The sequence below is a fragment of the Ambystoma mexicanum genome, chromosome 11 (assembly GCF_040938575.1).
Source record: "Ambystoma mexicanum isolate Mex_15411 chromosome 11, UKY_AmexF1_1, whole genome shotgun sequence".
Taxonomy (NCBI): domain Eukaryota; kingdom Metazoa; phylum Chordata; class Amphibia; order Caudata; family Ambystomatidae; genus Ambystoma; species Ambystoma mexicanum.
The window spans coordinates 1,217,111,640-1,217,125,654 of NC_090934.1; positions in this window are offsets into that span (position 1 = coordinate 1,217,111,640).

Sequence of the window (14,015 nt, forward strand, 5' to 3'; positions counted from 1 at the left end):
TCATTTGGCACGTGAAAAAATTGCACGTCAGCGTGTAATTCGAGGAAAGGGCCTTAGTGCGTAAGTGCGCCAGCACACGCACGCGATTCCATTAGACCAAAGGCCCTTAGCATGTAAGCGTGTATTACATTACGTGTGCGGGCGTTTCCCTCATAGCACGTGAAGACAGAGCACACGTGGAAAAACTGCGCGTCCGAGTGTCATCGCGTGTAATTGGAGGAAAGCGCCCACGTACACGTGTGGGTCAGTTCAAAAGCAACGTGTAGGCCGCCATTTCCTTGTACGTGCTTTTTGTGGAGAGCGAGTGGGTGAAATCTGTATTTCTTGTCAGTTCACACGCGATTACTTCACAGCGTTTCTAGTTCGTACTGCATGTTACCTCTGACAGCTTTTTTCTGATTTCTTGTTCGGCCTGTTTACTCTAACAGAGTTCACTTCTCCTTTTGTCCTGTCTCCTCAGACAGCGTACAATTCTTCTTTTGGCGGGGGTGTTGCCAACGCGCACTTTTCACATTCTTTTTCCAGGCAGACGGTGAGTTCTGCACGTACTTGGCAACTGTGCTTGCCCCGTCTGTCGTGTTCCCCTTCAGAGGTCATTGCAGGCTGCGTGCATTACATGTACACTTATTTGTGTGTTTCTGGTTGTCACAGCGCAGTGCGGGTTCATTTCTTCACTCACGTGGTCTACGAGGGGTTGCGTGCACGTTCATTTTTGATTTTGGGCTGCCTGTGCGTTGCGTGACCCATCATCTTCCCCCAGGGGTCACAGAAAGCCTTGTTAGAGGACTAGGGTACGAATTCCATCTGGTATCCTATCCCTTTGACCCCCAATTGCCCAGGACAATAGTTTACTGCAACTCCCATACGCACAACAACACCAGTGCCATGACTGAGAGGCGACCAAGCGGTAAGGGAGGCAAAGGTGGCCGACCCTCAAAAGGTGGGCGTGGTGGGCACGGTAGGGGACATGGCCGGGATTTGCAGGGTGCCCCTATTCCCCCACGTGTGGAGGAACAATCAGGGACACCCGTGCCCCCCCATGGTTGAGGGAAACATGGCTGACACCATCCAAGCTCAGCCCCTGTTGGACCAGCCCATTGTGGCACCTGACCTGGCACAGGATGACTCCCTGGCTGACTTCCAGGTCAGCTAGTCTAGGCCACGTGTGGGGGTGCAAGTTGTTGTCACCAATCCATGTGGATCTGGGGCAGCTATGTCATCTGCTGCCCCAAGTATGCAGGGTGGGGAGGCTGCAGGGTCAGCTGCAGCTCCATCCGCCCCAGCTCTGACTCTCCCAGCCAGGACAGTGTCAGTCCAGGTCCATCAAACTGACGTTCCCCATGCCAACATTACCCTGCAACCAATGCCTGCATCAAGACCTATGGTCATTGTGCATTCCCACACTCCTACTACCCAGTCCACCGGTGATTCTGCCCCTACTGACCAGAGCGGCGTAAGTCACTCTGGCTCTGCTCCACCTTTAAAGAAGAGGAAGAAGGGTGCTCTGGCACGACAGGCTGAGACCCCAGACACGGCTACACACTCCGGTACCTCAAGGAAGCCTTGTTTTAATGATCCAGAACTTTATGCACTTGTGGGCTATGTGTCGGCACATAGCCACGAAATGCTGGTGACTGCAGGGTGCAATACCACACCTGGTCAACGTAAGGCACACTGGCAGACCATCGCCGACCGCATGAGTGCCCTTGGATTTGTGAGGCGCACAGCTGATGATTGCTTTTTCAGTGTTCGTTCAGGCTGATTGTTTCAATTCTACCACTTTTGCTACGCATTCCTCAGCCCTATTGTCACATTTGTGACATGCTTCTGTCATTGATGAACCCCACATTGGCCCACATGGGTTACCTTGTTAGATGAATGATTTGGCCATTCAGGCTAATTGAGTATTGGCCTGATCACAGTAATTTTTGGGGCCTGTTTGAATGTGAAACATGATAGTTCTTTCCTGTCATGTTAAAGTGCAAAACCATTGATGTGTACATCGGCCTGCAATCACTGTATTTGTGTACACTGGATGTGTTGCAGTGTGTGGCACTTGCCTATTTTGTCACACTATGTAGCATTTTTCATCTCATCATGTCCATCTCACATGGATGGCTGACAGTATTCATTCACTGACATATGGATGTTCTTGTGGAATGTACCATGGCTATGGTACATGCCATCTGTGTGATGGCATGTGTCATGTATGTGTATTGGACATGTCACTCACAGGCCAATGTGTGATGGCAGTGCTACTCAGCATGCAGTAAATGTGTTGCTCTTCCATCTTGGCGTCATCAGTGTCCGCCTTTTGCCTCCCCTTCCAACTCAGTGACAGTGCATGCATGGGAGGGTTATAGTCATGTGGGACATGTGTAAATCATGTACTGGTTCTGTAGCTTGTCAGTCCTATTTGTGTGCTATGGTGCTAATGCCTGTTTCCATTTTTTGTCTTTCATGTTTTTGCAGGGGATGATGTACTTGATGCTGTTGAGGTTGAGGAGATGGTGCAGACCCAGGAGGAATCTCAGGCACGACTGGGCACCAGTGGGGGACGTGGTGTGGTGGTGGGTGAGAACCCAATCTTGCTGCAGAACATTCTGTCAAGGGGTGCCTCTGGGTGCACCTCCCCAGACCTCTATTCAGGTGCTGATTCGGATGATGAGACCTATGTGCCATCGCAGGTAAGTGTTTCTGGCAGGGATTCTGTTCTGTCCAGGGGTAGAACCCTCTATGGGGATGTCAGTGTTGGTAAGTCCGCCTTTGGCAGTTACGGATGCAGGGTCACACTCCACAACATCTGATCCTGTTCCTGGGCCAGCAGATCAGAGGGGGAATGCAGTCCTGCAGTCCTCAGGCAGTGCTGGCACAGCAAGGCGCAGATCGCCTTGCCCCAAACAGGTGTGGTGCCCGCCGACGCGGTGGCCGTACGCCACCAGGCAATGCCGCATGGGAACAATCCATGTACGGTCTGGCAACCCAACAGACAGCATCAGTTGAGAGGATGGCTCAAGCAATGCAGAGGGTGGCCACTTCCATTGTCCCCCCTGAAAGGCAGATGGAGCAACTACAGCAGGCAACAGACTCCATTTGCCAATCACACAGGGAGGACATGTTGGCGTCCAACAGGGACAGACGGGCGGCAATGGAGACTCTACGCCAATCGATATCAATAGGGTCCCATGGCCACAGGGAAGCCCTGAGGGTAGAACTCGATCACCTCAAGGAGACTCTTGTTGACCTTGAGGCTCCACTAACTTGAGGACAGAACAGCAGCTGGAGCGGCACACACGTTTGCAGGCAACTCGGGAGGAGATCCCGGCATCACGACAGGTGCTGCCTGGGGATCTCCGCACTATAATCCTCCAGAACGAGACCTTCCACACCTGCATGCTTGCTGCCATGGAGGATCATAACAGGGCTTTGCGTGGGCTGCCTCACATAGCACCACCACCTCCTGTGGCAGCACCACCTCCTGTGGCAGCAGCAGAGGGTGATGAGAGGGACTGCAGCAGTTCTCCCACAATGGCATAGCCATGCAGGCCATGAGCCCATGGAGGTGTTTTTTTTTCCCAACATCCACACAGGTGGCTGTTGGTGCGCACCCTGTCCTCAGACCTCCTGGGTGGCCTCCCCCTCCCCCGTCCCCACATGGCCATTTTTGATTTTTGATTTTTGATTTTTTTACAGTGTGTTGCCTTGTGTGGCTCCCGTGGGCATCCACTGTATTCCAACTGGGCACATGCAGGCTTGTCCTGAGTTTGGGTTAGATGCTTGGGTTCGTGAGACACAGACCCCTCCTGCTTCCCGTTTCCATGGACTTGCAAAGGGTGTGCCCAAGTGACAGTGACTTACACAGTGACGTAGGACTCCCATGAGCTGTGTGGGCAGTCTGTAGTCAATGCTGTGTATACATTCCTAGTGGATATTGTTGTTGAATTGTACACTGCATGGTGTATTGCTATGTGCTTGTGCATCCATGCCTTTCGCCTAATTTGTAGGTTAATTCCTCATGTCTTCACAAGGCCGTCTACTTTGGAGATGGAGTTCATGATGTAAGCAGTGGACTTAGACATTTGCGTGGCAGCAGCACTGTACAGTTGGAATTGGCCGATGTGCTGGCATGATCAGGTTGTAAGACAACCACTACTTTAACTGTCATGTTTATGCTATGTTTGAGGTTGTGTAGCTGCATTGTATTGTTGGTAAGTATTTGGTCATGTGTGTTGTTAGTTCTACATTACTGGGAGCATATCGTGTGTGGGCAGTTTCCACAAAGATCACACTAACCCTCCCGGAAGACCAATAGTAGCTGGAGTGAACAGTGTATTACAACAACTTGGAAGGTACATCAACTACTTCCTACAACCCCTTATCCAGAAAACTACCACGTATATCAAAGATACTACACATTTTCTGCAACTATTGGCTACAGTACCACATTCACCATCACAGATTTTATTTACTGTTGACGTGAAGAACTTTTACACGTCTATTCCACATGACTCGGGAATCAAGGCTATCGAATGGTTACTCCTGAACACAGGCGACATAGAAGCAAAAAAGGAATTTATCATTATCTTATTACGCTTCATTTCCACAAACTCTTACTTCAAATACAGGAATCAGTTTTACATGCAGATAACAGGAATGGCGATGGGAGCCATGATGGCCCCCTCATATGCCAATACGTTCATGTATAAATTTGAGTCCGATCACATATTGAGTCATCCAAGATGGAAACCACAATTGGCCATCTGGGTCCGATTTATAGATTATATATTTGGCATTTGGACAGGCACAGAGACAGACGTGATGGAATTTTTTACATACCTGAACACAATCAACGAAAAAATCCAGTTTACTCATGAACATTCCAGGAACAACATCCATTTTCTTGATGTGAATGTACAATCTATGGAACATGAATACAAGACCAATATATACACAAAAACAATGGATCGTAATAATAATTTATTACACAGACTAAGTTTTCATGAACCTAGTTTAATCAAAAACCTGCCCTACAGTCAGATGCTTAGAGTGAAATGCATCATCAGTGATCCAAGGGATTATGATAAAGAACTTCATGAAATGGGTGAGAAGTTTTTGAAACGAGGGTACAGACAAGAAGAAATAGTAGAAGCGAAACACAAGGTGAACCAACAGACCAGAAACAAACTACTAACGGCAACAAGAAAAGTGAAAACAGAACCCCCATTGGTATTCGTCACCAGATTTTCAACACAAAGTACTCATATTAAATCAATCATAAAAAAGCACTGGCAAGTGTTATCTTGTGACCAGAAAACAGAGACACTCTTAAAAGAACTACCAACATTTGCCTATCAACGTAGCAGAAACTTTCGAGACAGCCTAGTGCAAACAAGACAACGCAAGATACAACCAGACACCATACGCGTTGGAACCTTCCCGTGTCTGCACTGCAGCAACTGCAGTTATGTGTTGAAAGGATCGACCATTAATCACCCTCATACCAGGAAGAAAATCATGCTGAAATCATTTGCCACTTGTGATTCAATAAATATAATTTACGGCATCAAATGTCCCTGTGGACAATTTTATGTGGGCCAATCCCAAAGAAAAGCAAAGCTTTGCTGGAACGAGCATCGCTCGTGCATACAGAACAAGAACTTAAATTCAGCTGTCGCAAGACATTAGATTAAAGAGAGACATAATTTGACTCAGATTCGATTTATGGTGTTGGAAGTATTTCAAAGTAATGATTCTCATGAGAACACACAGACCAAACTCGACAGAAGGGAATGTTATTAGATTGAGAACTTGGGGTGTCTAACCCCACGAGGAATGAATGAAGAGATCAACTGGGCGTGCTTTTTATAAGCATGCTCGTGATCGTAAGGTTTGGAGGTTAACACCAACATGTGCATATTGTCCGAGGATTGGCTTTAATTAAAATAATTAAATAAGCGAAGTATTGATACAATGAAAGAGATATTTGCCATTGCACAGGACTTACAAAAAATATTATCGCTGTATATGTATAATGCATTGATTACTCACTTTGATTGTTTGTTACTTCTAATGTATGGATATTATGATGAGATTAATATTCAGTGTGTTAAAAGTACTATGAAAGCAAATTTAATTATGTCAATACGTGTTACAACACTCTCCAGCATATCCCGAGTTTAACGCTCAACGAAACATCTATGAGAATAGAAAAGCGATCACCGTCAACGGTGAGAGAGACCACGTAATTCCAATCAGATGTACACCCCAACTGTCCCGTCTCCCCGTTCCCACAGGGACACGGGACACGAGGCGTTGCTACGCGGGCCACAAGCCTAGCATTAGCACACGCAGATCTGGGTTGCCATAGGAACATGTGCGCTAACCGGATCACTACTTCCATATAGGTCATACATTTTGAATCAATGTGCAATGTTTTCTCTAAACAAGAATAGATTAGCGATCGAGAATAGCAGAGTAAGTACCAATCAAACTTCACTGAATCCGGCACCACGTTCATCCCGTCTCCCCGTTTCCATGGTGACGCGGGACGCAAGGCATCGCTACGCAGGTCTCCCGCCACGTGACAGTGCACGCATAACGGGGTTGCCATAGGCACTGGTATACAAATATTTCCTTTCGCGGCGCGGGCTTGCTGCAACTTTCCCCACGCTGCAGAACGTTGGCAGAGTAGATACGGCCACAGAGTGAGAAGACACAGAAGAGCACACTCTGACGGGTAAGCCTCAGATCCACACTTAAAGGAATACAAAGGTACGCACGAGTCGCCCACAATGATGAATAGTAAATCATTAAGGTTTCATTATTTTTATTTAGATCACAGACGATTGAATCGTTGAATACAGAGGGTTTTCTACCCCACAATGGTGTTAGGCACCATAGGACATTAAGAAGGTAATTTTAGTGCATTTTCGATATGCGCAACACTATAAATTTGCTAGTTCATTTGTACAACCATTAAGTAACAATAATCTAACGAAGATGCCATGTTGTTGTTTTCCCCTCATAACCTTAACCTTCTGTCTATTGGGAATTACCTTCATTCGGTATGTACATTTTAATTTACCTATCATACATTGATTGATGATCTTCAAAATGGCAGACTGTGATATTTGACATACATGGATTGATGTAATGTCTGAATTTTCTTTCTTTCTGATACCACATTTGATTTATGATTTCCCTTACATGGGATGAATGTATCCTTTGTTGTAACCTTTTTGATTTGTTTATTTATTATGATATCTGATTTTGACTGATAAACAATTAGTTGAATATAAAAGTGTTGTTAACGCCCTGAAGAAGGAGATTCGCTCCGAAATGCATTGGCATTAAAACAACCATACAAATATTGAACAAATCAGCTTCCTGTTTGATGAATACCTAGCAGTTTCCGAAACTAACGACTCAAGAACTATTTTTCAGACTAGGTCTGAGAGTTTTTTCTAATTCTACTTTGGACATCAACCCTTAGGTGTAAATGAACGCACAGTTGGATGAGAATCTTCATAAAGTTTTGTATCAAAAGTATATCTAACCAAATGAATAAGCTCCACAAGAGCTCACGTCGAGAGCGCCAGACTTAGCTGGATGAGCTCATCCAACTTCTTGTGTATGGCAGTTTCCATTAGGGACACTGTACTTTGACACTTGTGTCATGTTTTGGGGATTGCTTTGTTTGCTCTCACATAGCATGACATGCCATGGTGTGTTGGGTGACGGTGCTGGGGAGGGGTTGGGTGACATGGCACTGTTGTCATGTTGTATTTTGCAAGGGGGTAATGATTTTAGCAGCATAGAACTGTGTCTTTTGATGACACAGCATTGGTGGTGTTTGTGTAGGTAGGGATGCACACAATGTAACACTGCCAGATGACCAATCTCAGGCTGGTATGGTTGTGACAGTTGACTGTCCCTTATGTCATCATCATTGATTGTCAGATGGTATGTGCCAGGGCTGTGTGCACTCCACAGGGGTGTGATTTTAGGTGAAGTAATTAGCCACCAGCTGTGTACGGGTTGCCTCACCCCGTGTCCTTTCCCCTCTCATGCGCAGCGGGCGTGCATGTGGTTGGGGATGTGGGGGCACTACCATGTCCACGGGCAGGCCCCGGTGTGTTGCAACGTTGTGCAGGACACATGCTGCCACTATGATCCTGCACACTACTAGGGGAGCGTATAACAGCTGCCCGCCAGAACGGTCAAGGGAGCGAAAGCGTGACTTGAGCACTCCGAATGTGCGTTCCACTATGCCCCGGGTTGCAATGTGGGCTGTGTTGTTTCTTACCTCGGGTGGCGTGGTGGGGTTCCGAATTGGCGTCATCATGTGGGTATTCAGAGGGTAGGCACTGTCCCCTGGGGAGGTGGTGATGGGTATCATTAGTGGGGTTGTGACATTGCTCAGTATCTGACATTCATGCATGTGCTGTGGCATTTATACTCACCGAGCAGCCATGTATCGCCATGCCGCCCAGCTTCTAGGTCCTGGTTTAGGGTTGACATTCTGTAAATAAAACTGTCGTGGGTGGACCCTGGATAGTTGGCATATACTGAGGTGATGATTCCCTTGGCATCACATACTACCTGCACATTGATGGAATGCCAGTGCATGCGGTTTCTATAGATGTGCTCTGATGTCCTGGGTGGACATAGAGCCACATGGGTGCAGTCAATGGCACTTAGCACTTTGGGGAAGTGTGCCACCCGGTAAAATTCCTGGATGGCAGCCTGCCTTTCTGCAGGTGTTCTGGGCAGGTATATGTGCCTGCGGACTGATGGGTGTGCAGTCATGATGGCCAAGACCTGGGGTAGGCAGCGTGACTGCATGGCCTGTGACACCCCCCCCCCACTATCGCAGTTGTCCGCTGAAATTATCCAGCGGCCAAGAACTGCAGTACATTGAGGACCTTATGCAGGCGGCTAAGTGCTTGGGAGCTTGGGAGCACAGGGTGGGTGATGTGAGGTCATCCTCCCAGTCACTGACCAGGTTGAGTATTATGTGAGGTGCAAACCTTTACCTCCCATACACCTGGTCATCAGGCATCCCAAAAAGTCTGGTTCTGGGTGTAAAAATTCTGGGCCTGACTATCCTCCTCCTCCTCCTGCGGTATGCCACGACCACTGTTGCTAGGAACGGTATATTCATCCTGGTGTCTGTGCTTGTTTGTTGTTTGCGCGCACTTTTATGCTGCGCGGGTCCACGTACGCCTGCTTCCTGCTGGCGTATGTGTTTCCTGATTAGCGCATCTTTTTTGGCACACACCTTAGCCCAGTTCGATTCCATGAATACGTGTTTTGAACGTGCGTGTGGGCGTTCCGCGCACTTGCCTCCTGTACTTCCCCCGTGACGCCCACATTTTCACGAGTTGTTCCCCATTCCACGTGTCACACCCCCTGTTCCTCCTACTTTTGTCGCGCTATGTGCAATTTTGCTGTGCGCGTAGCGCACGCTGTTTGGAGACATGTGCACCAGCATGCGCCACGCAGAATTTTGGCGCTCATCCTGGGATTTACACGCGCACGGACTTCCATGAATCGCTGTGCGCGGGTTTCGCTGCGATTTTCGCACTGGCACTGCGATTCGCACGCTTTCGCATGCTTGCGCTGAAAATTTCAGCGCACATTAATTCCATGAATCGGCCTCTGAGGCGGGAGATACCCGATTTTTCAATGAAAAATATCGCTATTTTTGAGTTTCTCCCACCTAAAATAAACATAACGCCAATGCATTCCTTTGGGAAAATTAGGTGCTCCCAATTTCTCTGACGAAATCTCCCTCCCAGGTGCTTCAGAACGTTGGCATGTATGCGTTTCTGCTCGCACAGCTCCCCAAGGTATGAATTCAGGCAAGGCCAGTTGCGGACAGCCTGTGTTATTCGCTCCTTCCCACGAGGTCACCAGCCGCTGGACCCCCAAGCTTGCTAAGCTTTATCTTATTAGTATGTTGCGCTCTCCTTGGACGTTCAGCCGCGCTGACCCTTGAGGCTTTCCGGTAGGGCCACAGTAATGATATCTGGCGCAAGCTCAGTTGTTAGCAAATAGGGCAAATGAAAGTTGGGTTTGGCTGACACCAATGAAGATGATATGCTCAATGGGCAAAGAGGGCGGCAATTCCAAGCTTAAATCCGACGTATCCAAATAAGGTATGCAAAGGGACGCATGCGTAAGACTACCATAGGGCTCCAGCCACCAGCATTGTGTCTCGCTGTGGGTCTTCAAGTCTTTCATAGTTTTGCATTCTTTTGCCTTATATGTTAATATTGCCTACTGCTCAGGTATCTTACTGGGCTGTTAAGACAGCTGTCACCAATGAAAAATAGGAAGCTGTTGCCAATCAACGCTAGGTCCGAGCTCAATAAATACCCTAACAATAATATTGAAACACATTGTGTATAGGCGCTATATAAATAAACTATCATATCATATCATATCATATCATAAAACGCTGCTACGTCATGAAGCATGGTATCACAAAAATAAAATCTGAATCATCAAATGACAAAAGAATTACACTTTGCCAAAATTGGAAGACCAATATAAAGTTGGTGGTTTGATCGATTGATCAGCTTGCCATGTTGAAGGGCTGATCGAGCTGGTGTGTGGCACCAAAGCTTATATGGTCCATGGGTCCCCATATAGTCGCTCACATAGTCCAGCTCTTCAAATTGTGAGAATATAAATAGGACCAAGAATGCAGGCAAAGAAAAGAAAATGTCTAGAAAATTCAAATACTGCTATGCCAATACTGTGCAGAGCTGTAGAAAGTTCTGGACAAGGCCGCTGGGGTGGCTGTCTAGCCGTATAGCAATCTCGCGCCCACTTGCTCAGTGATTGGTCAAATTTGAAACACTGTCCGCCACCACCTATCGCTCTGTCTCCGGCACCCTTGCAGATAACAGGCATTCCCAGTTTTCCCAGTTGCTATAGATCGGGTGCTGAACCCCAATAGGACGACTTTGTGGGACAACATGTGAGAGCAACCTCTGGTTTATCTTGTGTAAACTCAAGCGATTGGCGCACTTAATGGGTGCTTACACCCTCCGGTACAATGTTGTCAATTTTCCTTACTTATATCTGAGAATGCCCTTGTCACCAAAGCAAAAACCATCTGCTTTCCCTAAAAATACCAACGCTGGCATGGTAGCCATGACCAGTGGCCCCTTTCTGGTGAAGCGATACAGCGCCATGTTTAATTGCTCACTAAGTTCACGCATGATTTCAAATTAACTCAAAATAACGATTGTCCTGTTTTTTTATTTCTTTAAAGAAACTCTTTTTGGCAAATTTCTAATTTTTCTTTTGGGATGGGAAATTTATTAGGGTCTGTTGTAACGACCTGCTTAAAGGATGAAGGATGATCTTGATGTGACTGGAAAAAGGTTTGTAATTAATTGTATGCAGAATATTTTTTTAAAAATATATTTGTAAACGTAAATAATCTTCTGGGTACATTTCAGCTGGTCTCTGGTTATTTCTGTGATGGATGATATCTGGCTGACGATGGAAGGTGACCCAGGCTGGTATTAGATGATCTCTCTGAACTTTTGATATTGCTGATGACATCAACTTTCTGGATCTGCTCTCAAGAATGGTTGTCTATGGGAGAGTTCTCTGTTCCATATGCTCATTATTGTCTTATTGTCTTATTGGATCCAAACAGTTGCAATACCCTCATTTTTATTCAGAAACTTCCCCATACATTGTGGGGTCAACAAGGAAACTGCCTGGCCACATTTGCTCTTTATCCTTTTCCTAATCCCACTGGATTTTCCAATCGTGGGCTATTAGTCTAAACCTACGTAGATGACCCACATGTTCTGCTTTACCAGGGAGGAGGCTCAATTGCACCCAAACTCATTTTGTAAGACCGTGCTGAGTGGTTGGCTGCATGCTAGCTAGCATGCTAAAACTGCAAGCTGCTAAAAGCATAATTCATGCTCTGTGGCCCTTAGTACAATCCGGGATGCAAGGTTATTGGCCTCAAGTGCTGAGACCTTTCCTGAACATGAAGTTAATTATCTGGGAATTATGTGTACCCAACTTCCTAACTTAATCTCCGCAATGCAGTCTAGATTGCAAAACTTGTCAAGCATGAGTACTACTTAATCGCTACAAACTGCACATATTGCACCTACTCTTAACCGTCTTCATTGGCTACCAGTGGCCAGACATTTAGGTTTCAAGGCACCTTGTCTTATGCACAAGAATATACCATCAGCATGGCCCTCCCAGAAAGTTCCTGTGATTGGCCTTCAACATACTTTTTTGCTTCCCTGCTTCTAGGTATGTAAAGTAAGGTGGCCAAGCATTTTCATCACACGCTTCAACACTCTGGGATAAGGTTCCTCAAGAGTTTCAAAACATTGACACCAAAGCTTTAGGAAAAGTCTAAATGCCTAGCACTTTCCATCCTAAATTTATCATGCGGATAATCCAGCTTGTTCTATCTCTTCAATAATCTTCTAAGCACCAGGGTGCCCATTCTGGGGCATAAAATATGCTATAGGAAATATATTATCAGACCAACCACTGAGAATCATCAGCACGCATGAGGAGGTTATTGGTTTTGCGACCTGACGGGATTGCTATTCACGGACCCCAGCTTTAGCCAAAGAAGGCTTTAATGATGCCAGGGCCTCACGAGTGCTCTGGGCCATTAATGGCCAAGCCCAACCCTGAATGTGGGTGTTAACGAAATTAGCACCCTGGCCATGCACCATGGGAGCTGATAGCATGTATTCCCCAAGACAAAAAAGTTGCCTTTGCTTTCATCCAATAGGAAAATGTAACCCAGTATTAGATGGCCGCCATAGATGTGAAAGGGGCTCGGGAGCAAGTCCCATGTCATTGCCAAGGCATGAGGAGGGAGATTTCGGCCGGTGGTGACAACTGGACCGCCCGCGCCCACAAAAGACAACGCGTCCCTGTCCAGAGAGCAGGACGGAGAGCCCACCGATTCCGACAAGCAGGTGAGAAGAGAACCTGGAGGGGTTGGAAACACAAGGGAGGTGGGGGAAAACTTACCTTGGTCGCCCAGTCCTAATATAGTCTTCATTTCCAGGCGGAATCCCATCGACACCGAGACCACACCATGGAATCATTGGGAAGGGCATCAACAACCAACTGGCTGGGTGGCGTTTATGTTCGGCCTAAAGACAATGCGCCACAGGGGCCAGACAACACTGTAGAACCCATGCAGATCGGAGGGATACAACCTCCATTAACAAAACAAGAGCGGGATAAAAGAAGACAACAGCAACGTAGTTTGTATTGTGGAAAACCGGGACATTTTCTGAAAGACTACCTAATAAAACCCCGAAGGAGGACAGTCGGGGCCACAGAAAAGGATGAAGTTAAGGAATCAGAAAACTACCAAGCTTAGCAACCGTAGAGGTCAGTTTTTCGAGTGATGTGAAAGGGCAACTGACCTCACACTTTGCGATACCCGTGATCTTAATAAATCACCAACAATCGTCAAAGATGCATGCCTTAGATGCGTACATCGACAGCGGAGCAGTTGGGAACTATATAGATAAAGAGTTGGCAGCAGACATGGGGCTCCCTTTGTGGTCTAAGTCTACCAGGGACAAGGTGACTACCGTGGATGGGACAGAAATCACCTCCGGACCAGTAACCCAGTGCACAGTAGTAGTAAGCTTGCTGTGCCAGGTTGGACATTGGGAGTGTATTTCATTCGATCTTCTAAAGGCACCTCAGTTCCGGTTGATACTAGGGATGCCATGGTTGGTTGCTCACAACCCTTTGATAGACTGGCGGGCACGGAAATTAACCTTCTCCAGCAACTGCTCCCTGACTTGCTACTCTCCTGACCCAGAACCCGACTCCTGTGTCTCCAAGACTTCCAATACTAGAGCCTCTACTCTGGGAGTAACTAATACTTTGCCAGATGAATATTGTGACTTTCAGGACGGATTCCAAAAAGAGCAGGCTAACACATTGCCGCCGCATAGGCCTTATGATTGTCAAATTTACTTTAT